The 25,120-nt window shown below is 39.6% G+C and overlaps 1 protein-coding gene across 2 annotated transcripts in view; it reads left to right on the top strand.

Annotated features, from left to right (window-relative positions):
• Nucleotides 1-25,120, top strand: part of mettl15 (methyltransferase 15, mitochondrial 12S rRNA N4-cytidine) — a 92,946-nt gene that overhangs the window by 31,191 nt on the left and 36,635 nt on the right. The window lies entirely within an intron of this gene.

Below are 25,120 nucleotides of genomic sequence, written 5' to 3'. Positions count from 1 at the left end.
GAATAACAGAAACATTGCTTCGCTGCACGTGACACTAGTCAGCAGCTAACTTTAGCATACCGTTAGCTAGTAGCTGGATTAAACACGGTTAAAATGCTGGCCAAACAGTGTAATGTGTGACTGTATTTCACTGTAGACTAGGGGTGGAACGGTACATGTATTCGTATTGAACCGAAACGGTACGGGCGTCACGGTTCGGTGTATAAATTTACACGGAGAATACATGTTATAAAAATAAATAAAACTCGCGTGCAAATTAATTAATGTAATGCGGAACTACTGTTAGATACGCGGGTTCTTTAGGGACACCTAATCTGTAGCTACGCCTTAGCTCTGAAGCAGGCTGCGATGTAAAGATTGCAATGCTGGAATATGTTGTGTGTGAGAGAGAGGCGTGTGCGCGATCGAAAAGTCGCGTGTGTTTAAAGTCGCAAAATGTTTACTTATATTTGTGCGTGTGTGTGAGGCACGGATGCGATCGAACAGTGGAAACATAAAAACATACTCCGTCATTTTGTTTATACAAGACATCATTCAAACTGCAAAGTGTTTAAGTTACTGTTAATTAAAATTTTAAGGAAAACAAATATATTAATCTGAAATGTAGCAAATAAATTTTCAATTCATTCAGGTACAATTACAAAACATATCTCAAGGTCTTTTTGTCTTTTGTACAAGTGCCGATTGGTCAAGTGTTCAATAAATGTTTTTGTTGAGAAATCTTGTCTATCTTAAGTAATTATTTGTGTTACATTTTATCTTTCAAATAGATGTTAAAAACAAGCACATAATCGGCCAAAATAAATCGGCAGCATTTATCGGCCATCGGCCGACCTGGATTTCAAAAGATCGGCATCGGCATTGGCCTGAAAAAACCCATATCGGTCGACCTCTAGTTAAATTCACTTGTAGCATTTAAAATTATTAATTTTAGTCATTTTAATTTTAGGCAAAATGGTATCAAATTTTAATATCTACATTCAAAATGAACATTTAGGCTATGAGTCGACTGTGTGTCATTTATGTTGTAGAACAAAACAACCAAGTGTTTACAAGTAATGTTTACCACAGACCTTTGATACTTGCATAATAAAAAAAACATTGAAAAACCTTCAGAGTTGAAATTCAGAGTTGAAATCCTTGAAATACAGAGTTTTTGGACTGTACTACATGAAAAGCCCTGTTGTAATGGCACACATTTTTATCAAGCTCATGATGAGACCTGCTTATAATTGCAAGGGAACATGTTGGCCAGGAAAAATGTTACAAGGGTACATGAAGGTTAATTAATAAAGACCCTGCCACACACCCCAACAGTGACATTCTCTGAGGAGCTTTCTCTCCCAGACACGAGCAAAGATTTCACTCCTTGTCTAGTGCGTAAAAGAAAGCCTGTCAGCGGGGAAAGTTTTGCAGGACTAGAAAGGGGTGGGTAGAGACAGGAGCTGCATGTGCCATAGCTAACACCCTGTGACGTTTGCGGAGGCGTCCATCCAGACATAAATCCCTTCCTTGGGCTATCCATCACCTATCTTTATCCCCCTCAAACTCTCCTCCCTGCAGGATTGAGGGGGTCCTACATCAGATCTTCCCTCCCCAAACTCTGCTTAGTCAATGGGCCCGAGCCCACAATCTGTCACTGCATGACTGACTGCAGGCCTATTAAAGTCTTTACCACCCGACAAGGCAGTTAACCAGATGCGAAAGCGTGGCAGAAATCAATAGGGCTAATTTTTCAAAAGTTATCTCTGTTATCACCTGTCTCGCACTTTTCTGTCTCTCAAGATGCGTCGACGTGAGTGAAGGATCTTGGCCTTTTCGAGGCCTCAGTGCCTCGAGATAAATCTATTATCAATGCCAGTCAGACAGGAGTACGAAAGGTAGATTTTGGAGAAGTACAAACCTTCCTACCTCATAACTCAATGTCTCATGTGTAAAGACCTTTTGTTCTAAATTGGGTTCAAAGATAAATAAACAATGATATCTGCGGCCACTTCGTGGTTTGATTACAGAACAGAAATCCAAGTGTTGTATGTTTTCCCTCTTTCCCCCTTCTTCCGACCCAGGAGGTGCTAGAATATTCACATCCTTGTAACACAGACAAAGCCTCTGAATAAGACATGCTGGCTAATGCCGAGGGTAATGTGTTAAACACCTCCCTGGGGGAGGGAGATGGCTTTAGTTTGTTTTCGTCTTTATCCATTTTTTATCATCACTGATGATTTGGGCTGTTCAAATGGAATTAGACCAACTTTTTAAATTCTTATAGGGTTTAAGCTTGGCATGAAGACTAATTCAAGGCTAAAGCAGGTATGAACTAGCGGGAAAAAATAGCTAAACAATGGCCAAGTTTGCAAGAGAGTAAGGTTTAAAATAGTTTAAGATATAGGACGCAACCAGACTGTAGCACACAAAGAGCTGTTATCGTATCACTGCAGACCTCCAATGAACACATGTCCCTGTCGTCCTTATAAAAAGTTCATGAGCTGGGGGGCAGAGCTGGTGGCATGGGGGCGGGGAGGCTGTCAGGTGCAGTGTGATAGGACATTGACAGTGTTCTTGGGAGCAAATGAGCACACTACACAGCCATACAGTACAGAAACATCCATACTAAAACATCCACTGACAGCAGCATACATTACTGCAGACTCAACCGGGGGTGGTCCATGGGACAGGCAAGATATCTCTGAACAACTTTTAACAGCTTGGGTGAGTTTTTCTAGCCGCGGTAGCCTTAGGCTTTCCCTCTATCATCCCTCTGCGAGGTAGATATAGTCACCTTAAACTGCCCACACACGCCCAGTCAAGCCAACTTCAACACCAATCTCTAAAGCCATCATTCAGGGTGGTGGTGAGACACTCTGCAAACATCGACCTCACTTCTGAGGCTTTACGGTGGCACGTGAAAGCGTTGTTTTGACTTTATGGCCTCTGTTGTGCTCTTTGCTGGATCAGGCCTTCCTGTGAGGACTTCAATAGCCAAGGAATGTTGTGTGTTTTTTGTCACTCTTTACTATTTATTCAGACTAACAATAGACAAATGTGTTCGACAAATAAGAGGCAGTTAAAAACAGCCTTGGCACAAAGCGCTCTGTCTGTGTGGGTTCGGACTAATCCGTTACACAACATGTGGTTAAGGAGGCAGGGGCTGCATCTTTAAGCAGGATGAAAAAATGTTTTCCCACTGTTATCCCTCTCCTCCTCCCATTCATTCGTAGACTCGTGGAAGCATGTCAGGTTGGTTCTTCTTGGATGCTATACAAACAAGCGTTGTAGAGCAAGAAAACACATGCATCTTGGCGGTCTACTTCAATGAGTACAATAAACTACACAATTCCTCTTGACAGAGTAATTTTCAGAAGCTTTTCCTGTCCTTTGGCAGGCACCTCATTGGTTGCTTAGCCCCTTTCTCTTTTTCTCTTTGGCCCAGAATCTTTGTGGTATAGTATTTGGCAGGAGTCCAGTGGCCCTCTCCGGCATTAAGTGTTTCTGGGTCAATCTTTTGTCTCTCAAGAACATGGCTGAGATTGTGAGCATTCACCTGGTCTACATCCATCACTCAAATTCCTTCAGCTTGCCAAGTATGTTACTGGAAGCCATTTTGGACCATGTTTTGACATGCGTTCTTGTAGCTTAGACCAACATAAATGACAAAAGTAGTTGTTAACATTAAATGGGTATGAGAAAAACATACTGGCGATTCCACATCATGAATGTCTGTCCTGATTGTTTTAGGTTCCTTTAATGACTTTCTGTGAAAACTACCATGACAGTTTTGTAAATATGAGATTGATGGTTTCATAGGTAGATTTTTTTTAAATACAATTTTAGGGATGCACAATCCACCTTAAAAGGTTAGTTCAGCCAAAAATTAAAATTCTGTCAGTAATTACTCACGTAGTGTTACAGTGATGCGCGGGTCAATGTATAAACAATGTATAAGCCTGCTGGTTGGAAAATATGTGAAATAAGGGCTGCCTCCGACTAATTTTTTTTTTCTAGTCGACTAGTAGTTGTTCATTTAAGCCATTCGTGGACAAATCGCCCCTTTATATTAATTTAATTACTTAAATAGGCTATAGCCTACAGGATAATAAGCGTTATGACTGCACGCATACAGCTTGCCGGCGTCTTATTACATTGCTGCTATATATTTGCTTCTTATTTGTTAAATACGGGCAATTGATTGATAAAACATTGATCAAAATTAAGATACAATTTATACAAAACGAAAATCTTTTAAAAAGAGTTTTCTATAAAACAAAACTTAATGAAGTCGTCAAAATCATGTTTTACCAAAAACAGCACCGTTGCTAGGAGGGCGCCAGCGCCTCTGCCTTTCAGCGCCTCTGCCTCGCGAGTGGATGATATCCCTGAAGACGCATAGCAATGATATACCTTTAGTGGTAGTATACCTTTAGTTAAGTTATACCTTAAGAGTCTTCGTAGCGCGCTAAGAGACAATGTTATCGGAAAATGCAGCCCAGGTATGATGCGTAATGGAGATTCCAAAGCGCTCTTCTTTGGTCAGAACCATGGAGAGCGATCGCGGATAGGTCTGTCATATGCACCGAAACTTTTAACAATGCAACAAAATATTTAAAGAGCATCAAGCTATTAAAATCTATATTATGTATACGCACAGATATTATAACAGTAGGCTATATTAGTCTATATTTTTTTATTAGGTTAAGCAGTGATTGTGTTTTTTATTTATTTAATGTGTAAATAGCATCGCAAGAAGTAGGCTATATGACAAAGCCAGCACTTTGTTCATCATCTTTCATTATTTCGGCAAATGTCTCCCACAGTTTGCTCTTTCTATTTGTGTATTTGCGGAGCTTCCACTCCCCAGTCTTCACCTTTTCTCTTGCCGCCTCCATCTCGACATGCAGACTGAGCTCGTGCATCATCTTCGCGCCAGTTATTCAGCCAATAAAGTGTAGGTCTATGTATTTCATAGAAAATTGTGTCTAGTAGGCTACTATATAAATTACAAAGGTTTAATTGGCAACTTTATTTCAAACGACTCGACCGACCGCGACCCGAATATCATTAAAAATATTTTTTGGATGACTCGTAACCGCGGGTAACCGCGGGTGACCGCAGGCACCCGCTCATTTTGGATCAACCCGCGCATCACTGGTAGTGCAACAGCGCAGCGCTTCTGGGTTGTACGTCAGAACAATAGTAAACCTACATTCTGACATACAGCCCAGAAGTGCTGTTACACTTCATGAACTCACTCAGAGGCCCACACAGAAGAAAATTAATAGTTGAATAAAGTCGTTATTTTTGTTTATTTTTTTGCACACAAAAAGTATTCTCGTCGCTTGATAAACTTAAGATTAAGCCACTTAGTCACTTGGACTATTTTAACGATGTCTTTACTAACTTTGCTGGGATGGCAGATATCAATTACCAAGCAGCCTATGAAGAAGTGAGCCAGCTCTCAGATTTCATCAAAAATATCTTCATTTGTGTTCCGAAGAAGAACGAAAGTCTTACGGGGTTGGAACAACATGAGGGTGAGTAATTACTGACAGAATTTTCATTTTTTGGCGAACTAACCCTTTAAGCTATTTCTTGTGAATGTGCAAGACTTCTGATTCGTTAGTCATTATTGGTAGATAACTAAAAGAATAACAAAGTGCAGTAAAGGATAAAACTATTCACACCCAGTGTGCTTATGATTACAATAATACATTTAAATTGTATGTTATCAAATACCTGTTTGCAACCATAATTTTTGTACAGCTAATATAACTGGAAGCAGATGATACCGGAAACCTTGCACATTCAAATTACAAATGACCGCTCTTCACATCCTGAGCAATCAATAATAGAAGTGGTCTAAATATTAAAAAATTTATATATATATATATCTTCTTTGGAAGTCTCAGGACCAAAACAAATTTCATTCAATCGTTGAATTTGGTCCGAATGCAATGATAGGATGTCCTACCTGCCTGTCAAGCTATGTATTTCCAAACCTCCATGCACCCTGCTTGTGCAGACATCACACATCATCAGCGTGTTTCATGATGCTATGCTGCAGAGTTGTAGACAGACAGTCACCAAGCACCACAAACAAACAGCAGTCACCTTTTACAGTTCCTCCTGAACCAAAACAACCAGCTTATGCTGCGTTCACGTCATAACTACCGTAATTAAGAGATGGCAACCCGTGACGTTCTACCCGGAGCTGCTCCCGACCTCGGACATGAAATAATTCATTTCTACTGCAACACTATTAACACTGAAATTACTTTGAAATACGCTCTGAAGGGAGGATGGGATCTTATGGGAGGATGGGAAGCAAGCCTCTCTGAAGTTGCCTACCTTACCTTTAATGCTTCCTTGAAATTAATCTTGAAAAACATGCATAATTTAATAACACTGTTTATTGTTTTCTCATACTCTATATTGCAATGCCTAAATTCACTTCTAGCATTTTAAATTATTGATTTTTGAGTTATGTTTTACTTATTTACACAAAATAAATAAATGGTCCATACTGGCCAAATTTGTAATCAGTGCATTCCTGTTGATTGAAATAAAAAAGTGATAATAATAATGCAAATCAAAGGAATGCTTTGTAAATAGAAATTCAGCATGCATATCTGTGCTTAACACCGTTTTATTTTATTCATAACCCACATTGTGTGCTCACAGCTACATTTGCTATGCTAGAAACACGGCTAGACAACATTGAGGTGTACAAATATAGTTATTACATTGCAGGATTTTGTCAGGGGGCGTCAATCATCCAGCTAGTTATGCAAATTAGTGACAAGGGGGGTAATTATAGAGGAAACTCCCTTTTCCCGGCAGAGTTTGACAGCCTCTCTAAGGCCTGGAGGCCTGGATGCATGTGAATTTTACTTTTTTTTTTTTTTTCAAACTCAAGCCTAGTCTGATCAATGAACTAATCTTTGGTTGAAGTGTGAGATTATACTGATGAAAGTGTGCAGTGAGAATGACTTGTTATGGACAGAGAGGGCATTTGTTTGGTGCCTGTAGTTTTGATACTACATTCATGTTCAGAGATGCCATAGATTCAACCTATTGCTTAAGAGTAAGTGGATTTTTGTAAGTGGTATTTTTTTTTCTTTCGTCGTCCACCTAGATATTGTACCACAAGCTTGCGAGTGGGGTGCCCGACAGATACATGCGCTCCATTAGAGCACCTACAAATTACATGTAAACTGAATCTTGTCAAGCTTGAACACAGAATGGAAAAAAAAAAGTAACAAGCCACCCGTCCCCCCCCACCCCCATCTCCCTTGCACCATGGCAACCACATCATGAGGAAAAGCGATCCTGTTCTAGTCGGTCTCTCTCCTTAATGGTGTGTCTGTTGGTGTAAGGAGATATTTCCAAAACTTCCCCTGGTTGATATTTTAGATCCCCTGCTGTAACTGAACTGGGCATGGGAGACACGGGTAGAATTTGTACCATCTCTCAGGTTGCTGGCCTTCTTCACTTATTGCAGCAAGCAATTGAGAGACAGGTCTATTGACTCCTCTATCTGTCTCTGGTCCTGCTCCATGTTTGCCGGTGATGTATGCCAAGGCGGGAAGAGGTACTCGACTGCCACTGTTTGCAAATACATGTGGGTCATCTGTTCTTTGCCACGGCTTTGTCTTGTTGATGCGTGCCTTGCGTTTTTCACACAAATGGTAGTTTGGCAGGCTGTGACAGAGTGTGCTTGACTAGAAACTCTTTGTCTGGCGGCAGTGACCCTCCTGAGTGTACTTTGAAATTCATAGTAACTCCTTACTCTCCTGTCCCCTCTGCTGGCAAAGGCAGAAAATGCAGCTTGGAAGGCCTTTTCAGCATACAAAACAACTTTGCAAAACTTGTGCTTTTTCATTGATAGGTTTCTATTTTCTCATTTCTTTTCTCATTTATTGCTATCATTATGAACAGACCCTTTTCTACTTCCCTGACCTGTGACGTGTCACTGAAAGAGGCGATATGGATTTCTTCTCTTTGTGAAAGACCACTTTGCCCTTCCATTGCAGTCTCTCATGTTGTTGCCATATGTCTCACCTGTCTTCTCTTCCCAAAGCTGCATTGGTCCTGGAAGACCAGGGAGCCCGGCCTTCAACACCACTCTGTATGAAATATCAATGCAGATGACTCACTTCGTCTTCAGTGTCAATCACCATTGCAAATGCCAAGCCCATTATAGCCAAATCCTTCTGGGAGTTGTTACGTCCATCTCCAGCAGTGGAGAAGGCAGGTTTCTTAAAGGGGCAGCGTTCCATAAAAAAGGTTGCTGTCTGACTATGCTGTAGGAGACATGATTTTTTTAGTCACGTTTTATTTGATCCAGCTAAAAACAGATTCTTGCATCAATCCCATTCACCTGTCAGCCCTGCACATAAACAAAACCAGTGACCAAGAGAAAAGAACGCTTCAGAGAAAACTGGGTAAAAAAAATAAAAACAGAGATGCTCCGAGCCAACACCCAGTGGTTGTCCCACGGGACCGGTACGCTATTTTGGGCTTGCTCGGTGCTTTCGTCATGGTAGAGGTAGTCAGAGGTTGTCGCATTTGATGCTGGGATGTTGCATCTTGCGTCACTATGGTTTTAGAAGAAGAGACAACTCTTTCAAAGCCATCAAGGTTATAAAGTTTAGCTGGAGGATGTTACTGTTTGATCAGGCTCCCGAGGAGAATACCTTTATGGCTCCTATGTTAAAATTAGAAAGAGCTGAAAAGCGTGATTTGAACCATTGTGAGCTTCATGCTTCATAAAATGTTATTTTTGGACACATAGAATGTTGTGTTGTCAAGTCCTAATATGAGTTGTTAATGAAACATTGTGGCAAATGGCAAAGTTAAATTTTCTCAGAGAGGGCTTCATAACACGTGGGAAGATTCAGTGTGTGTCTTAGTGTAGTGTTCTCACATGGGAGTAGGTGTACAGATGCATGGAGCACAATGAGATGCCGCCTACTCAAGCCAAGTAACTGAGAAACCTCTCACTGATTTACACAAATCCACAGGTGAGCTGACGAGGTGTCACTTGTGGGTAATTAACTGTGCGCAGTGACACCACGGAAAAAATCTCTGTGTCCCTTCGGCCTCCTTTACTGTCACGCCCCAAGCATACAGCGAAATTGTCCCATTTCATCCTATTGGCTATCCTGTGAAATCTTTGGATGTCTGTTGAAGCTATCTAATGAGGAAAGGTAGACCCTCTTGAATAGAATGAAATAAGAACATAAAACATATAATTTACACCCCATTTATTTACTCTTTGGTGTGAGGTGGTAAAGACATCAGGGACATTAGCAGCTTCACTGTTAGTTTAACAAAAATATATGCTAATTGTAATTTTGTATGGACGGGACAGTTCAGTATGAAGATAAACAATAATTATAGTAGCTCAAATGTATACACACTATCATAAGTTAAATAAGAATTGTGTATTTACTTTTATTGGGTGAAAATGGGTATCCACCATGACACTTGGCTTCTATGTTGTTTTACAAAACTGGGTAACAAATAACATTTAGTTCACTTGTTGGAGAAGTGACCTTGACCTTGAACTCTATAATATTCATATTACATTCTAAATAATAATAATAATAGTAATAATAATTATAATTGATATATTATATTATTATATATAGTGTGTATATGTATGTGTGTATATATATATATATATATATATATATATATATATATATATATATATATATATATATATATTCCCAAACAACTCATCCTATGTAGGGTTGCAGGAATTTCTGGATCCTATTTCAGTGACTCGACCCATAGGCATATGACATTATGACATTGGCTAGACATTTGGATTAAATAATAACAGAAAAATAATAATTATGATCATTGAACAAATGACATTCAGTCTGTGCAAAATTCTGTCATCATTTACTAACCCTCATGTACTTCCAAACCTGTATTACTTTCTTCTGTGTAGCACAAAAGGAAATGTTGGGTAGATTGTTTACGCTGCTCTTATCCATTCAGTGAAAGTGAATGGGGACTAAAAGCACCATATAAGTATCATGCACTCTATGGCCCTCACCAAATTTCCAGCGTACACCTGGCCTACACCCAAAACCACGGTGACTTTGAGATTTATCAATATGGACATTGGCGTACGGCACGCTCAAATCCTACGCCAGCTCAGGAGGTGGTGTACTGTACATGTACGCACGTTTTGAGTTAGTGCGGAAATTCGCAGAAAAACAATTCCTAACACCACAAAACACACTGACAAACTAAAAGATATGATATATTATGACCCACTGTAAAAAAACAACATAGTAATTATAAACTTCAGTGTTTATTTTTGTGCAACATGGACTTCAATGTTTAATGTGTGTGACTTTACCAAAGCATTTGATTTGTAGGCATATGTATTCCTTCAGTTGCTAGCCTGTGCGCTTTACCTGACGTTTCAGGGTTAGGCCCGGCAGGTGCGCACGGACTGGGTTCAGTAATCAAAAGCTTTCAATGACCAAAAAATAATTCAGACTGACAAAGTAATAAAAATGACATTCTTCTTCTTTTATATAATAATAATAATAATAATAATAATACAAATAATAATAATAACGACATTCTTCTTCTAAATAACAATGTGTCATTAATAATAAAAATCATAATAATAATAATAAGAATATTGCAAATTGTCATGCAATTATTAATGTGAATGAATGGTACTCCACATCACATCATCATCACTATTGTACACCCCAATACATGTGACGTGATACGAAATTAAATGCTAATTGTTTCAAAACGTGCTGTAAAATAATGCATTGTAATAGGTCATTTGCTCATCCAAACAGCTATTTAAACTGGATTTCTGGCTCCTCTTCAGTGCCGAGACGCGCCTCTTTGTGGCGATCTTTATATCTGACCACTTTTTTTTCACCTACAATAAACAAGAAAACTCATGCTTAACTTGATCTCTATTGGTCTATATTAAGCAATAAAACATTCTTACCTCTGCTGGAGTGCGCTTCTCAACCCCCACACTATTAACAGAACTCGTAATTTGGGTCCATGTTTTGTTTTTGTGGGCGCCTTTAATCCCACTCTTTAAACTCCCAAATAAAACAATTTTGTTTCTTTCCACTTCCCTGGTGATAGTCTCGATCTCCACGTCGGAGAAGTTTCTCTTCTTTGCCGTCTTCCGTTTGTCCATGGCGTAAAATGAGGGCGTGGGGGAAGCGGAGACTTGAATATATAGGGGCGTGTTATTCTAATGATGATTGTTTTCAGCCGCGGCATTTATCAAGGGCAGGTATTGCGTACACCTGGATTTCAAAGGTACGCACAGCTTCATAAATCAGGCGGTGAGAGGAGTGTAAACATAATCTTACGCCAACATACGCCCGTTTCTACGCAAGAATGATAAATGAGGGCCTGTGAGAGGAACAGACTGAAATGTTATCTTCACCATCTTTATGTACCCTGTTTGAATATTTGTGAATGCGATTATTTGTGAGTGCTACCTTCAATTTGAACACTGTTTAAGGGCGCAGAAGAGCAGCTGGTTCTGATGTCCCTGTTGTTCTGCCCTGGAGGAAGGCACTTAACCCACAATTGTTGCACACTGCGCCCTTGTCTCATCCGCTCATGACTCCAGCACTGTAACCAAGCCAAAGAGCAGAGATTACTTTATGGCTCAATGGCTTGAAAAAAACCCTACAATCTCTGAAGCGGCGGTGAGGGTCAATTTTTTTTTTTTTTTAATTTTATTTATGCAGATTTTTTACGTACATAATACAAAACAAACAGAAAAAATGCAGTAACTCAGACAATTAAGGCACACAAACAAAAACCAAAAAAAAATAAAAAAATCACATAAAGCCAGCACTTACTCATTATATAGAAAGGAAAAAGTATAAATACACATGTCCGTTCAGTGAACAGATGTCTCAAAACGTCCACTCACACAGATTGAGTCAAGGAGGCCTGAGCTGAAGGGGATTGGCAAAGTCTCTGTAAGGATAACTGTCCAAAGTTTAAAAAAATTAAAAAAAATTAAAAGAGAGACAATTCAATGCATTTAGGTCCCAGTTTGTGGTCTATCCTTCCTGATATATTCTATGAAAGGGCCCCAGATCTTCTTGAACTTAACTTGCGAGTTACACATTGAAGAATAACAAATTTAAAGAATCTATTTCATATGTGTTTTAGATCTGCTGATCCTACTTCCTTACATAACATCATATAAAAAACTAAGGTGAACTATACTGTATTGGGCATTCAAGGTGAACATGAGGGCATCCATTTACTGATTAGATTTAACAGTTTCCTTTGAAGGGGTTTTGTTAGTTTTTGATCTTTCTACTAAGAGTTGAACTATGTGTGAATGTTACAAAGTCTTAGTTCTCATGACCATTTGTTGTTTATACCATTTATACCAGTTGGGGGTAATTGCCTCTATTGTCATCCCTAAAGGCTGTGTGTAAGTTCAGCACTTTTAAGGACAGCCCACTGAAATGCCTATAAAGAAACCATGTAAAGTTACGTTAGTTAGATTTGGGAAGAACTGCAGCCACGTCAACGTGAAGTCCTCAATGAATAACTTCTTGAACGTGATCCCCAACATCTCCTGGTTTCTTGCTTCGACGAAGAAAAAGTTTCAACAACATCAAAAACCGAATTTCTTCAAGGTGTAAACAGGAAACCATATCATTAAGCCACCTCTTGAAGCAAGGAGGGGAAGCTGACTTCCACTCCTTTAAGATAACCTGTTTTGCAATGGTCATACCAAACATGAGGGCTTGTTGTAAAGCGGATGGAAGAGCCAATGAACCGTTGGAGCAGCCCAGTATCACTAAGAGACAGTCAGGAACCAGTTGTCTATTATAAACAGTACTGTACAAACTAAAAATGTCAACCCAGAATCTTGTGAGCTTAGAACAGGACCAGAAAAGATGCCCAAGAGTTCCATTAGCTGATTTGCATTTATCACAAGTGGGGGAAACAGCAGGAAAAAAATTGTTCAGTCTAGTCTTGGAGTAGTGCAACCTATGAACTACTTTAAACTGAATAAGCTGAAGTCGAGCATTAATAGAGCATGGTTTTATCCTGTCTAACCCTATCGCCCATAGCTCGTCAGATATATCTTCTCCGGTGTCCTTGATCCACGCCTCTTTAATATGGAGAGAGGGGGTTGCCACAACGAAGAGATTAACAAACCGAGTGATCAAATGCTTGGTGGTGGGAGGTCTAGTCAAAATATCAAAAAAGTCATGTTGCATTGGGGTCGCTTCTAGACGAGAAGAAGTATGCTTGACAAAATTCCTAATTTGTAGATAACAAAAAAATGTATTAGTAGGGAGTTTGAATTTACCCTGGAGCTGGGCAAAAGATGCAAAGTGATTATCAATATAGAGATCCCTGATAGTAGTTAACCCTTTATTTGACTATTGCATAAAAACAGCATCCCTTTAAACCAGGCTTGAAACAGGGGTTCTGACATATGGGGGCATGAATTGACTTTCCTGGGAGGTTCACAATTACCTTGATTTGCTTTAGAATTTTAATCGAGTTGCAGAGTAAGAAATTATTGCGTAGCGATTTAATTTTAATATCAGGTTTGAGAATAGAATGGCTGACAAGGAAGCACCAGTAAGTGACACAGCATTACTAAGCTCAATCTCAGGCCATCTAGGGCCGGGTCCACCCACCTCTGAACCCCCAGCCGTGGAGTGATTCCAAAAAACCCATGCTCTGGCGTTACAGGCCCAGTAGTAATGCCGAAAGACAGGCAGGCCTAAACCACCCTCCTCAGTGGGCTTCTGTAAGTGGGCCTTTGAAATACGGGCGGGCTTGGAGGCCCAGAGGAAGGGCAAGATAATAGAGTCTAACGTCTTGAAGAAGGAAGAAGTGAGGAAGATGGGCACATTCTGAAATAAGTAAATTTAGGGAGCACGACCATTTTAACAATGTTGACACGGCCAATCAATGAGAGGAGGAGAAGTTTCCATTTATCTATCATACATTTGAGTCTGCCAATCAGATCCACATAGTTCAGTTTAAAGAGAAGTTTTGGATTTCTGGGGATGTTAATCCCCAGGTAGGAAAAGTGGTCGTGGGAGACTCTGAAGGGGAGATTGAGAAGAAAACTGGAGTCAAGACCATTAGATAGAGGCATAAAAACAGATTTCTCATAGTTTATAGTAAATCCAGAGAATCGTCCAAAGCCATCTATCAGATTAAGAGGGGTGAAAGGGATGTTTTTACATCTGAAAGGGTCAGAATTATATCATCTGCGTACAGACCGATGGTGCACTCGGATGTGCCGCACCTTATACCAGAGATTTGGGGGTTGGCTCTAATGGCTATGACCAGCGGCTCAAGAGCTATAGCAAAAAGCATTGGGGAGAGGCAGCAGCCCTGCCTGGTGCCGCGATGCAACGGGAATGGGGGGGGATCTTTCGTGGTTGGTTAGAACAGAAGATTGGGGACCAGCATACAGCATTTTTAATATATTCATAAATTTCTACCCAAACCCAAATTTGTCAAGAGCAGCGAACATGTATTTCCACTCCACATGGTCAAAGGCCTGCTGGGCATCAAGTGAGATCACAGCAGAGTGGGGCAATTTAGTTGAATACATTAAATTAAGCAAGCACCTCGTGTTTGAGAAGGAAAATCTATTGGGGATGAAACCTGATTGATCAGGATGAATTAAAGTGCCAATATATTTGTTTAACCGGTTGGACAGGACGTTAACTATAATTTTTTGGTCAGATTTGAGCAGAGATGGGGGTCGATACGAAGAGACATTTGTTTCGTCTCTGTCCTTTTTTAAGAGGACACAGATATGGGCGTCGTAGAGAGTATGAGGGAAAATACCCTTTTTCACTGAACAATTGACCATCCGAAGCAGGAGGGGGGCGATAACGTCAATGTGCGTCTTGTAAAATTCTATCCCAAATCCATCTGGACCCCATGCTTTGCCACCGGGAAAAGAACGAATAGCATTTCTGATCTCCTCCAGTGTAAGTTCAGATTCCAATTCTATTCTTGCGGACTCAGAAAGGACTGGAATGTCTAAAGTATGGAGAAAATTGGAAATGTCTGTATCCGTGGCAGTAGATCTGGAAATATATAGCTGGCTGTAAAAACTAAAAAATCTGTCATTAATCTGCTTGTGATCAGTTAGCAGTTGACCAGTGGAGGAAGAAATTTTATGTATTGCCCTTTCGGATATGACGCCCTTCAACTGCCTAGCGAGCAATTTATCGGCCTTCTCACCCAGCTCAAAGTGTTTCTGCTTTAGTTTACGAATATAGTTCCCAACCTGCTCACCGAGAATATGGTTGTATTCATATTTCACTTTCAAAATAGAGCTAAGTGTGTCTTCAGAACCTGTGTTTCAGTAATACACCTCCAGTTCAGCTAGTTCAGCCTCAATATCAGTGTGAAGCCTGAGCCTGGCCCTTTTGCGAGACGACTGATACGAAATGATGTGCCCTCTTATCACGGCTTTAAACGACTCCCACAAAGTAGAGTCAGAGACAGTGCCATTGTCATTAATGAGCAGAAAATCTGCAATCTTGGTTGATATATAGCCACTGAACGTGTCGTCTAAATATAGTGTGGGGTTGAATTACCAACTATATTGAGGGGCATAAAGTTTGAAGTCAATCACCAATGAGAGTGCATGGTCGGAAATTAAGATACTATAGTAAGTTGAGCTTATTACATTCGAAATAAGTCTAGAGTCAACCAGCATATAATCAATTCTTGTGAAACTGCCATGCACGGGGGAGAAAAAAGAAAATTTATTTTCTAAGGGATGCTGGTGCCTCCATATGTCAACCAAGTCCAGATAATTTGCAAGGTCATTGAGAACAGAGACAGATTTCAATAATGGAGCCACGGACGAGGAGGACCTATCCAATAGCGGATTAAAATAGCAATTTAAGTCACCGCCGATAATTATGTTGTAATCATTGTATTCTGTGACAAGGTTGAATATTTTACAGAAAAAATCAGGGTTATCGAAATTTGGGGCGTAAATGTTTAAAAGAACTAAAGGGACTGAGTTAACCATACCCATGACAAGTATGAACCTCCCACCTGGATCGGTAGTCTGCGATTTGAATACAAATGGGATGGTTCTGCGAACAAGAATGGCAACCCCCCTCGCCTTGGAGGAAAAGGTGGACTGGTACACCTGTGACACCCATGCAGATCTTAAAGGGTAACTAAACCCTAAACCAACTTTTTTTAGTTAATGATCTGTAAGAATGGGGCTTTATTAGTGCTGTTCATTGATGCAAGTAATTTTTTTGACATTTGTGTTTAAAGTGTTTTAATTTTACAAAATATGGTGTAAAAACGTCTGAGTGCTGCCCTCTTCAGGTTGAACAGTGGCTACTGCAGTTGAATTTTCCTATTGGAAGTTATGGTGGCCGGTGATGTCAGAGGGTACCAGCTAACCACGCCCTTGCCTGCAAAGAGATACGTCTCAGATGCACGCCCCCTCTCCACTGGGCTCTGCCTACTTTTCTAGCATTTTTCAAATTTGCCAGTGGGTGGAGTCAGGCTCTGACCAGGGGTTTAGTTACCCTTTAAGCGCCTCTGCTCTGAAGGTTGGATATGGGTCTCCTGCAAAAATACAATATCAGATGACAGGGACTTCAAATGAGAGAATACTTTACCTCGTTTAAGAGCCCTGCCCATACCCCTACAATTCCAAGAAGTAAAAGTAATGTGGCTCATCCCTGACCTAAGTGAGTAAATGACATAGATCTATGCGGAGGAACATAAGGTGAAGTTTGACACGCGACATGACAAAAAAAGAAATGAAGAAAAACAAATAAAAGAACCCACAAAACTAAACCCCGCTAAAAGAACTAAGCGGTACATCCCACTAGCTAACAAGGAGGCTGCCGGGTAACAGAGCCAGCCAATTTACACACAGAAAAGCCCAATTACCACAGGGCCCCGTGCGCATCTCCAACACATTAACAAATGTTTAAATTGCACCCTCAAGAAGTACTCAGTGTAAGCGATATTCAGAACACACGCTTGGTGAGATATAGATAGCAAGTGGGAGAGTATAAATGGTGCTGCATATAAAACAACAAACTTAAGGAAATAAGGAGAAAATACCGTAGGGAAGTGCGTGTATGTATGAAAAGGTAAACGCATAAATTAAAACGCATAGCTAGAAGTTTCAATCAGTATTGATAAAAAACCAAGGGTAAAAAATGAAATTGTCCCAGTGCAAGATTTGTGTGCCCGAGAAAGCACACTGTGTGAAACGCTATTTAAACACATAACGTTACTTTATGCTGCGTCAACGACCAACTGAAAATAATAGTTAGACCTGAACCTTTATCAAAATGCTGGATAGGAAAATATCCAAACCGAAAAGAAAAATATATATATATTGTGTATATACACAATGATAGTAATAGGATTTAAGAGTCATTCGCTGGGCCTAAAGATTTGGCAAACCGTTCAGCATCAGCTGGTGACACAAACATCTTCGATGTGTTGTTGTAGTCGACATGGAGCTTGGCTGGAAAACGCAGGGAACATTTAGCACCTGCTTCGGTTAGCTGCTTCCTTACGCTTGTATAGGCTTGCCGCTGTGCCGAGACCTCCGCCGTATAGTCGGGGAAAATGGAGACTCTCACAAGGGGTGCTTGTTGACGGCTGAGTCGCAGTGTGTCGATCACATCCCAAACGTTGTGGACCTTGGCGATGATGATCCGTGGCCGCTCATTAGGTTGAGGCTTCGGTCTCAGGCTACGGTGGGCCCGGCCTAATTTTACCGGTCTGCTAAAGTTGTCTTGGCCGAGTAACTCTGGGATCAGCTTAGAAACAAAGTCAGTAGGGCTGCCTTTCTCTTCCTCTTCTTTAATGCCCACAATCTTGACATTGAGTCTGCGGGAGCGGCCCTCCAAGTCGTTCACTTTCGTCCTGAGGAGACCGTTAGCCACCTGTAGCTCGTTGCACATAGCTTCCAGAGCTGTTATGCTGCTGTCGTTGGCTGACATGGCTTCGTCGAAATCATCAAAGCGGCGCTCAGTTTCATGGGTTTTTTTCTGAAGCGATGATAGCGTTACTTCAATTTCGTCGAGGCGGTCCTCCAGAGATTTCTTTATGCCATCTACGAGAGAGGTGATTTTTGCGAGTTCAGCCCCGTGGTTAGCAATACTAGCTAATATCGCATCGTTGCTAGCAGCCGACAAACTCGTCTTGGATGTATCCCTCTGACTATCTTCTTTCTTAGGCATGTTGACATAAACCCACTTCCGACAGGCTACAGCACAGTTTTAAGGGCAAGCCAGCGTAAAATAAAGTTAAAGTGCAATGATATGAAAGTAAAATTAAGGAGATATCACGGAGCACTCCGACAACACGTCTAATCCATCACTGCGCACGAGAGGGTCAGTTTTTTAGGCCAATTTCTATTTTCACCTTTTTCCTACACACTGCCTATTAAAAAGTGTTTATCCCTAAAACATTGAAACAGAGTGGATTAATTTAGCTATTTTTTTCGACAGCCGAAATTCTTTTTCTATCAGTCACAACAAATTGGTCAAAATGTATATGTGTTCATGTCCTCCTTGTCACTGTTTAGGAATTGGTTACAATTACAGCACTGACCCTATGTGGAACAGCTTTGCACATCTGACCACTTAAATTTATCTCCATTCTTCTTTGCAGAATTGCTCAAGCTCAGTCAGATATCATGAAGATTGTTTTGAAAACGTGTCCACCAATGAATTCTCATTTGGATTGTGGACTCTGAGTAAGCCCCTCTACATTTTAATCCTGTAAAGAGTTGGCAGATCATCTTCTCTCAAGTTGCAGGTGTCTTCAGGTTTTCCTTCAGGATTTCCCTGTATATCGCTGCATTTTTTTTTTTTTTTACCCACTACCATCTCAAGCCTTCCAGGACCTGTTGGAGGGAAACGTTCCCACAGTGTGTGGCTCCCACCATTATGTTTCACCATAGGGATGGTGTGTTTCTGATGATTTTTATGCCAAACGTGAAGTTAAGTCTGGTGGCAAAAACCAAAATTTTGGTCTTATCAGTCTATAGAACCTTATTCTAGCTTGCTTCAGAGTCTCCCACATGCCAGCCAAAGACTGTTGTATGCTTTCCAATCTCAGCCATTGAAGCTTGTAAGTAGTCAGTGGTCTTTTTAAGGCATTTTCAAACTGGCAGTTTAGTTCGGAACTGGGCACGGTTCGCATGAAAAATTGGTATTGTGAAAGCGGTCATGCGGACCCTGGTGTGCACCGGGGTATCGAACCCGAGACTACCTGATGGAGATGGTCTGAGATTGGTTGCACTCCAACTGTGGCACGATTCGCGTGAATGTGAAAGTAACACGGACTCAGGTGCGTATATTTTCAGGAAGTAAAGTTAACCTGTGCAGTGCATAGCGAGTGCAGTCAGGGCGGCAAATGAATGGCAACTGTCTCTTCAATTAAATCTGTTTGCTAGCAGCAAAAATCCACCTTATGCGACAGACATACAGTAAACCCAAGTGTAGTTTACTCAGCTGCACATAATAGCACCAAATGTTTGTGATGACATAAAAAAAGATGAACGCAAGTGCACCAGGGTTCGATTTTTATTTAATCATTTATGTATAAAAGTGTATTCTTTTTAGTGCTGTCAATCGATTAAAAAATGTAACTTTATTAATCACACATTTTTTCTGTTTAAATAAAAAAAAAAACACTTAAATTTGTATAGGTTTATATTAGTTTATATATTTTATGATGTCGTAATTTCACAGTTAATCTCCAAATTAATGTAGAGACAACATAAAGACAGTTTATTTTAAATACTTGTTTAATGGCATCTTTTTATGAATTAAGGTCAGAATCACTGATACTATTATAGATACTGATGTCTGGATAAAAATGATCCTCCCCCCAATTCTAAACATTAATTATAGCCATCCAACATTACAGTGTACTTGAAAGCTATCAATGTAGGCGCAAAAACTAGTAAATTGACAAATGCAAACCTTAGTAAATCACCTTGCATGATTAATTTATATACTCTCCTCTCATAGATTTAGTGTCTGAAATAGAAACTCCTTAAAATGCATATACAACAAGGTCGGCCGCAAAAATAACCCTGTTCACGCCTTTTCAGTGCTAATTTATCACTGCGTCGCTTTAGTAAATCCTGACAGTAGTTTTTAACGGCAAAAGAGGATTTGCGCTTCCGCAAACTATTAGTAAATCTGGCCCTTATTGATTTTCATTGTATGAAAAAAAAAAAAAAAAAACATTCTTCAAAATATCATCTTTTGTGTTCCACAGAATAAAGACACTCATACAGGTTTGGATGGAATGACATGAGGGTCGGGCACATTTTTGTGTGGACTATTCTTTTAAAGAGTTGTTAGTGATTTCACGTTATTGATTTACATTGAAGACTTAAAGGGTTAGTTCACCCCCAAAAAATACATTTGTTCATCTTCAGAACACAGATGAAGATATTTTGAATGAAACCTGAAAGATTTCTGTCCCTCCATTGACAGTCCACGCAACTACCAGTTTGATGCTTCAAAAAGTTCATAAAGAGATCATAAAACTAATCTATATGAATTGAGTGATAGTTGCGTAGACTGCCAATGAAGGGACAAAAATCTCTGAGACTTCTTTAAAACTATAATGTTTTCCCCCTTTTGGGTTTGGAACGAAAAGAGGGTGAGTAAATGATGACAGAATTAAAAAAAGAAAGAAACATGGTGAGGGCATAGCATTGTTTTAGAAATAATAATAATAAAAAAATACTGTAAGCCTAAAAGAAGAAAAGCTTTTTTTATTATTATTATTATTATTAAGCATCTTTATATTGTCAGATCTGCTTCTGTGTCTTTTGCTCTGTGGGACTTTTATGTTGTAGTTTCTCTGTGTCTAGTTTCTGTGTTCTTTCCTGTGTCCTTGTTAAGCTCGTTTACCCCTCTGTTTAAATAGCCCTTGTTTTCTCTGGTTCTCTGTCGGTCCTTGTTTGATGTCATGCAGGTGTCTCCAGTTCCCCGTGTTTTCTTTGTTTTTCTCAGTGTTATTTTGTTCCTGACTTATGTTATGATTGTTTATTTTCATTAAAATCTTCCTGCATTTTGATCCCTCATCTCTGCCTGCCGTCTTTGAATCCCCCGTCCCGTGACAGAATGACCGACCCATAATGGATCCAGCAGGGAGAATTACGTGTCACATCTAGGAGATCGCTGCATTGAGGATTATGCTCTGGATTTTGAGTTGGCTAGTTTGAGCAACATAAGCAAGGAATGCCTGATGATATTCTTTCGGGGAGAGCTGTCTGAACCGCTCAGCTCACTCATGCCGTTTTGGGACCTTAACTGGACACTCGAGTATTACATCTATCTTGCACTGCAATTGAGCGGCTCTGCACAAGTCATGGCTGTCATGGCCGCCTACTGTAGGCTTCCAGCTGTCATGGCCGCCAAGTCAGAGTTCCCGGTAGTCATGATCGTTGCCGATGAAGGGAGGCCTTCCCAGAGCCCCCGGCCCAGAGTCCTTCCCTGAGCCCGCTGCTGGCCCGGAGGCCTTCCCAGAGCCTGCTGCCTTCCCTGAGCCCGCTGCCTTCCCTGAGCCCGCTGCCGGCCCGGAGCGGCCGTATTCATATTTCATATTACCTGGGATTGGAGAACATATTTGAAAATGTACGAAAATTTAAATGCTAAAAAAAAATAAAGTTTCATATTCATTATTACTGTAGTTTGATTGCTCTGTTTTTCCAAGATAATCACAGAAATAGGCATGATGAAGTGTTGTAATGATTATCTATTGAGCTCATTAGATGCCAAATAATACTGAAGTGGGACTAAATGCAGTCAAAAGCCTCAGGAGCCCTTTCAGCAAAGGCCAACCTAACACAGGGCTTCTGTTTTGTTTTGAATTTTTTCTTTATCTACATGTTTTCATGCTCTCTGTGTATCTACCTCTCACTGGTATTGAATGGCACACCAGGCGTACTAAAGCTGGTTGTTGTGACTCATCGTGTCGTCTTGTTCTCCCTCCCCTTTAGCTCTGCCTGTTTTTCAGACGGGAGAGGGAGACGCGCCCCTCCACCATTGATGACCTCCTGTTCTGCTCATGCACGCTCGCACCTCTCCACCAACGTCACTATCGATCCGCATGCTTCAGTCTCCTTCTCTCTAAGCCGATTGCCCCCAAAAAGCCCCATCTCTGTACTGATGTTTCAGGGTGGAGGTGGTCTATTTTAACCAACTGGAGCTTTCTTCTTGCTTCTTTTGGTAAACCAAAAGAACGAGCAGTTCTAATACACAGACACAAGACCTCTGAAATTTTTGTTTTTACAGTTGAAATAAGATATGGCAAGTCCACTATAATATTATGGTATGCTAGAGCCACACAAGAGCATATGTTGTTGTTGTTCCTGTCAGTATCAAAAGGGGGCAGTTGAATTTGAGGGCTGAAAGTGAGTCATCAGCTGAGGAATAATGATTTAGCTCTAAAACACAGGAAGAAATTGAATCAGAGAAAACAGAGTGATGCCTGTGTGCCAGGAAATATTTTTTTATATCCTAGGGGAAAGTGCTTCTAAACCATTACATGATTTAAAAATGTCTCATTCACTCTTTCAGCTATTTGTCAAATGTTTCAGCTATTTGTTAAATTCAAGTGTCTGCATAAAATAATCAAAACTGCTTTTATTTAATAATGTAAAATTGGACATTGAATCAGCTTAAGTTGCTGTCATTAAACTGGATTTATTAATTACAATTGCAACAATTTCCTCATGTAGTCCTTCCTTTAATCCAGTTTTCTTACAGTATCTAATTCTTTCCGAACCATAAGTTAATTTGTGGCTTTTCGTGACCGAAGAGCATGAAGGATGAAGATTTTTGTGGTTGCTATGGACACATAGAGCGAAAGCTTGATAGTGGATCATTATTTAAAGGCTCTGACCTCATGTACTTGAGGGTATTGTGCACAAAAAGTATTGATCTGCAGCTATTTCATTTGTAAATGATAAAACTATAAAAAGAAAATGGTAAAAAAAATAAATGTGGTAAAGCAGTGGAATATAAAATAGGAAGGTGATGAACGTTCAAACTTGAAAATGAAAAAGAGACTGACTCACATACGAACTCAGGCACTATCACAGGCGTCTCTCCCATGAGGTGATCAGAAACCAAAATTCTCATTCTTAGCATGAGATTAAATTGAAAATCGTGCCTTGTGACATTCTGATGCCAGGCCCTCTTTCTCTCCCTGATATATTTTCCTAGCTAGTACTAATGACACGTATCCATTAGAAGCTACTAATTACTCTGTCTTTGTGGTGTGCTGCCCAGCAGTGGAGTAGAACTGTAGGCCTATGGCGTCTGCCTTAGAGCATGTTGTCTCTGTCTCACAAGTTAATCAGTGTGCAGTGGAATGAAGGAAGAACAAAAAGAACCCACATGCTGTAATACAAACACTTCCTGTTTATGCCAGCAAGGAAGCAAATGTAGTTTTAGATTTCTGATGGAATTCACAGTGTTTCTAATGTTTCATATTTAGCTATGAGTTTAATTATGCATAAGAATATTTTTACCGAATTTTTTTCTGAAGAAGCTGCTTTTTGCATTACAAACAAACCAGCAATGACCAGGAGCTGTCAGTATACGAATACGACTAATATGCTATATCCCAAGTCTTCTCGAGCCATACAACAGTTTTGTGTCTAGAATAGACTGGAATTTTGTTGTTGAATGAAAATCTTGCCTTGAAAATCTTACTTTATAGCTCTGGTCAACATTACTTTCATTTTGTGGCCAGACAAGTTATGAAATACCTGAAGGTGCATAAATGATGACAGTGTTCATTCTTGGGTGAGCTATGTCTTTAATAAATCTCAAAAATACAAATTACATTTAATGTATAAAATATAAATGTATAAAATATTGTAAAAAAAAAAAAAAAAAAAAAAAAAAATATATATATATATATATATATATATATATATATATATATATATTATATATATATATATATATATATATATAAAATATATATATGTGCATATGTGTGTGTGTGTGTGTGTATGTGTATGGTTACTGTTAAGAGAATACAGGCTTGACTCTTGTTGCACGTTCATACAGACAGTTTTCGAGACGTTAGTGTAAGTTGCTGTGTGAACGGGACATTTCGAGACTGTTGTTGTAAATCCCATTTATGAGCCTATATATATATATATATATATATATATATATATATATAGCCTAATAATATATATAATCTTTAAGAAATCTGAATTTTAGGGCCATATTTTTTTTTTACCCAAGAAGCATGTCTAATCAATTGAATTAATCTAACTTAAACAATTTTTTTTTTTTATGTTTGCAAAAACAGAGCACTATGAAATGTAAATTTTTTTTGTTTTAATACAAATTTATTATCAAAATATGCGGCAATGAAATGAAGGCTAATCTTTTAAAGTGAAAATGAAACAGTTCCTTTTATTTTTTAGCAAAGTGTTGCACAACAGAGGTTTACGGAAGAAAAAATGTGTGATTATTGGAAGCAAAATGTGTGATTAATAATACTTTTATTATTACTACTATTATTATTACTGTGAGAAGTACATTCCTCTGTACAATAGTAATATATTTCTGTTATAACTTCTTTGTTAAAGAGAACTGTTAGTTTATCTGGTTGTCGTGAAGACCTTTCAGTGTCTTGTGTACATATGATATGATGACGATAGTTTTGTCAAACTAAATGGTAAAATGCTGGTTAAGTGACTCTCAGAGCAGCTCTGGAGATTAAGTTCATGTCTTCATATAGTGAGAATGCAGACGCTAAAAACGCCACGAGCATCTCTCGTGCTTGAGTATGTGAACAGATCAAACTGCTTGCCTGCAGCACCCATTCACAGAGACATGCAGACTTCATATTTAAATAGTAGTCTTTTGGGCTTTAATATTTAATGTAATATGTTTAAGTGTACAGTCCTACTTTTGATATATTCATCCCAAATTGGCCAAATTCTGTGACATTACGTTATACTGTAAATTCCATTTTTATGACTGAATTCGGCGATTCCGTACGTGTTTTCTGCATTGTGGGAACCATAGGGCCCAACGTTTAT

Source organism: Scardinius erythrophthalmus (assembly GCF_964197995.2).
Source record: "Scardinius erythrophthalmus genome assembly, chromosome: 2".
Lineage (NCBI taxonomy): Eukaryota > Metazoa > Chordata > Actinopteri > Cypriniformes > Leuciscidae > Scardinius > Scardinius erythrophthalmus.
The sequence above is the reverse complement of the archived record's forward strand: the minus strand, read 5'-3'. Positions and strand labels throughout refer to the sequence as shown.